Raw genomic sequence first — 4,952 nt, 5'->3', positions numbered from 1 at the left:
AGATCCCGGAAAAGCTGTGCCTGCTGCGTGTCGCAGCCAGGCCCCTGGTGAGCAGTGCTGGCCACCCTTGCCCCCGTGGGCCCTGGACGCCACACAGCTACCCAGCTGTGAAGGTATCCTGGGACCTGGGGCCCTTCCAGCCCAGCCACCCTCTCCCCTCGGGTGCTGCCGCCAAAAGGTGGGGCAAGGAGAGGGAACAGGAGATTTGAATAATGGGAGAAAATTATGATGTCTTCGTGCGAGCTGGAGACCAGCCCAGTCCCCTGTGAGGGTGATAACGGGGACACAGCATCTTACGTTTCTGTGCTCCGAGCCAGACCCAGCCGTGACAGTAAGTGCATTGTTCCCAGTGTCAGGCATTGTCACTGGGTGACAGAGCCCCAAACACACGGGGTCAGCACGCCCGGGGAAGCCAGGACGGGACCAGGAGGCACCCAGCTTTACCAGAAAGACGAGCGCTGCACGCGGCCGGGTCTGAAGGAACATGAGGAGGGAACCATCCGCTGGCTGCTGACACAGTGCATATGTAGCCTGGTGACAGCTCTACCCACAGCTGGGACAGCAGCCAGGGGGAGGGGGCCCTGGGTGTCCTCGTGTGAGGCACAGGTTTCCATGTTTAGCAAAACTGTGAGGCTGGAACCAGCCCTGGCTTCCTGGCATCAGGACGGGTGAGGGGCCAGGAGTCTTGGACCTGCCTCAGGTCACCTACCAGGACCCGCACTGAGGGACCCACGAGCCACAACCTTCCTGGAGCCTGGTCCCTGCTACAGTTAACTTTTTCCACTCCCCCTCCAGGAGCACGCTGGCTGAGGGAGTTCCTGGTAGCCCCTCAATCCCAAACAGCCTGAAGACACACTCTGTCACTCCCTCTCAGACTGCCCCACCCCCAGGAACATTCTGGAAAGTATGGAGAGTGAGTGGAACTCAGCAGCAGTCAGCCTGGCCCTGCTCTGCTCTGTCCTGCTTTGGGTCTAGGTAGGCAGGAGGTTGGGGACAGGGGAGCCTGGTTCTTGGTCTTGGCTGGATCGACCCGAAGCCCTGGCCATTGAGCCCTTCTTCCCCTTTTTGCAGCTTCAGACGCACTTGTTCATCCAAGGATGGGTGCCCGCTCTGCCTGGTGCCCAGGACAAGCTGCCCAGAGAGCCGGGCCTGCAAGCAGACCACTGCTCCTTGGAGCTCGGTTTCTTTGTCCCTGTACCTGGCAGGCAAATGGGGAGACTGAGGCCTGACCAGGCGACATGGGATTGAGCCAGGCCTTGGCTGGATTGGCTGCCTCCTGGCTCGTGCCTGAACCCCTGGCTCTCCTGCCCCCAGGATCCAGGGCTCCTACTCTGCCTCCCGGAAACACCAGGCTTTGTGCAACCCACAGGGGATCCCCGAAGCCTCAGCCTCCGGGAAGCATGTCAGCCCCCAGCACAGCCCCTCCACTGCACTCCCTCCCATCCACAGGGTGCTGGGGAGGCACGCATGGGCTGGCACTGCCAGGGTTAGTGCCACGCTGACACAGGCACACGTGCCCAGAGGCGGGGGAACCAGGGGAGCACACCCATCCTTTTCTGTGAGACCTTTGGGAAGCTTGGGAGTCAGACACGTTCCTAATGAGGGTTGAGACTCTGCCCACAGGTGTCTGATGTTCTGTGGGCGGCCAGGCCCTCCGGCCCCTGAAGAACGGCCCACCTCCTGTGCCTTCAGAGGAGATGGAAGTCCCCCCCGAGTTAGAAGGCAGGGGGCAGGGGCCAGAATGGGGGGGGTCCTAGCTTTATGTATCGGTCCCTGGAAACCCCTCTCTGGGGCATTAGCTCCACCAGCCACGGCCGTTTCTCTCATTATCTGTGCTACATCCCCAGAGCGCGACTCTGAACTCTTAAGCGCCTGTAAATCCCCTCTCGTATGGAAGTCTGTGAGCTGTATACGATTTCAACTGTCGACAGTTGAAGCTCATTTGTTTACAAGTTTCCCGTGCTGGCGCGGGGCCTCAGATCCCTGCGTCGGGCTCTCCAACGACTCCATGAGCCCAGCTGTGGGAGTAGAGGAGCCCTGCCCACGTCTGGGGAAGGGCAGGGGTGACAGGAGTACAAGGGAGGGTTGCAGGCATGGATTTGGGGCCTGGAGGTGTCTCCCTGACTGACTTCAGGAGAGCAGAGCTAAGGGAGTCGGGGAGCCCCGACCCCAGCTGTGGACTGTCCCACCACTGGACCCCTACTCTGGGGGAAAGGCAGCATGGTAGCCGGGCCTGTCCTTCCAGATCTACCCATCACTGTCCTGGGCACCCCCACACTAACAGCCGCCCTGTGCTGGAAGGTCCAAGGTATGCAGACCTTGTGACTGAGGGTGGGAGGGGCACTGAGCCAGGGGCCTCTGGTGCCCACAAACGACTGGACAGCCCCCTCTGTCATGCAGGTATGTGGGGACAATGGACACTGCTCACAGCTCTGGTGCCACCCCCATTTCATGGGGAAGAGGGGTGTCCAAGTGCAGAGCCTGAGCTGGTGGGCCACCTGCATTTCCCAGCCTGCACTGGGCTCTGTCACTGTAGAGTGAGTGGGTCCTTTGCCACATGCATCAGGGCAATTGGTTCAATCCACGTGCACACCTCTCTGCTCACTGCCACTCTGCATCGTTGGTGGCCATGCAACAGCACAGTGGGCGACAGAACAGTGTCTTCTCCCTTCAGGACCCACACCTCACGGAGACGTGCCTGTGGCTTGGTAGGTCTCCCAGCAGTATCAGTGAGATGACTGAGGGAGCGAGGGAGTGAACACTGTCATCCTAGCCTCCCCAGGTCGTGGGGACCAAGCTTCCTGGGCCTGGGAAGTGCTTTGAGGATGAAGCTCCTTGTGGCAGAGAATACAATCCTGGGGGAGAGAGTGACCAGGCAGGGCTTTCTCCCCTTGGCCCCTGTGTGTCTGAGTTTCTGTGTCATCACATGGCATCACAAGGAAATCAGAATTAGAAGCCAGACTGGTTATAAAGCTCCTGCTATGGACCCTATCAGGAATTTGGGGGGCTACTTTCCCTCTCTACAATTCAGCACCCTAAGGACATAGAGCTGAAGATGACCCAGAGGTCAGAAAACAACTGTCGTCACCACATTCACCACCATCACTATCACCATCATCACACTAATCATCATCACCACCATCACCACCATCACCACCACCATCACCATCACCACCACCATCACCATCACCACCACCATCACCACCATCACCACCACCATCACCATCACCACCACCATCACCACCATCACCACCACCATCACCATCACCACCACCATCACCACCATCACCACCACCATCACTATCACCACCACCATCACCACCATCACCACCACCATCACCATCACCACCACCATCACCACCATCACCACCACCATCACCACCATCACCACCACCATCACCATCATCACCACCATCACCACCATCACCACCATCATCTCCACCGTCATCACCATCAGCATCGCCATCATCACCATCACCACCATCATCACCATCATCACCACCATCATCACCATCACCACCACCATCACCACCATCACCACCACCATCACCATCACCACCACCATCACCACCATCACCACCACCATCACCATCACCACCACCATCACCACCATCACCACCACCATCACCACCATCACCATCATCATCACCATCATCACCACCACCATCACCATCACCACCATCATCTCCACCGTCATCACCATCAGCATCGCCATCACCACCATCACCACCATTACCCCATCATCACCATTATAGCAATAGCAGTAATAGCAGCTCTTGAATGGAAAAAAGAAAGCTCTTAGTTATTTTATTTGAGGTGTAACTGAGTAACATGAGGACAGTCTTGTGTGGGAAACGGTGAAAAAGAATGTTCGAAGGGGAAAGAGGCCTGGACTGGGAATCTGGGATGATTCCCAGCTCTCAGCTCCCTATATGGCTTTGAAAAGTCTTAACTCCCAAGCCTTGACATTCTCACCTGTAAAACAGTGATGCCGACAAGGAGGGCATTGAGGGTGAGGGGCACTGGCCTCTCTAAGTTCACTTGTGAGCTTCAGGAACATTGAAAAGAAATAAAAACATTATTCGGGAGCCTAGGACCTCTCTCTTACAACTAAAAGCCCTTGTAATACAAGCAAACATAGGAAGCATCTGAAAGGAGGGAAGAAGGTGTGCCTTGGGACTTGAGAAGTTCCCTGAACTTCCTTATTGTCTCCCATATATCCCCACAGGGTGCTGGAGAAGGTTCCAACCGCAAATCTCCAACAGACACAGACTATAACAGCTCCAAGAAAAGTCTGTTCCCACTGAGAGAAGTGTTACCTTTTGGGGAATGCCCTCCCTACTCCACCCAAATGCCAATGGAAAAACCACACACCACCTCTGTGGTTTCAGCAGGCAGAGTGAGGAGTTGATCTTATAGCACCCCAAGCCTAGCCCCACCTCATTCCCCATCCCACTTCCCGCCTCTAGGGGCTCCAATTCCCCACCTGGGTGGTGGTGCAGGGCTGAGCAGGGAGTCGCTCCATCCCTGCTCAGCACAAGCAGGTGACTCTCAGGTTGACCCAGTGGGGTAGTGTTGGTGTGGTCCAGCGGTGAGTTGAGCCCTCAGCCCTAGCCAGCACAATAAGACTGAATACAGTGGTATAAGCCGGGTCTCATCACCACGGCTTCACCTCCACCCCTGGTGTCGCAGGATCCAGCGGGGATCTGAACTTCCAACCTCGCCCAACATTAGCAAGATGGAAGGAAGTGGTGGGAGGAGGGCTAGTTGACACTCCGCCTCCCCTTCCTGAGTGTCAGTAGGTCCCAGTGGGGAGCTGAGCATTCACTCCCACTCAGAGGCACTGAGGCAGTGTTAGTCAGTGCCTACTTTCTTCAGGAAGGTTCAGGGAGCCCGAGGGGGAAGCTGAACCTCTGCCCTACCTGTCTGCAATGTGGCCATGTGAGTGAGTG

The sequence above is a fragment of the Rhinolophus ferrumequinum genome, chromosome 9 (genome assembly GCF_004115265.2).
Source record: "Rhinolophus ferrumequinum isolate MPI-CBG mRhiFer1 chromosome 9, mRhiFer1_v1.p, whole genome shotgun sequence".
NCBI lineage: Eukaryota > Metazoa > Chordata > Mammalia > Chiroptera > Rhinolophidae > Rhinolophus > Rhinolophus ferrumequinum.
This window is presented reverse-complemented; position numbering follows the sequence as displayed.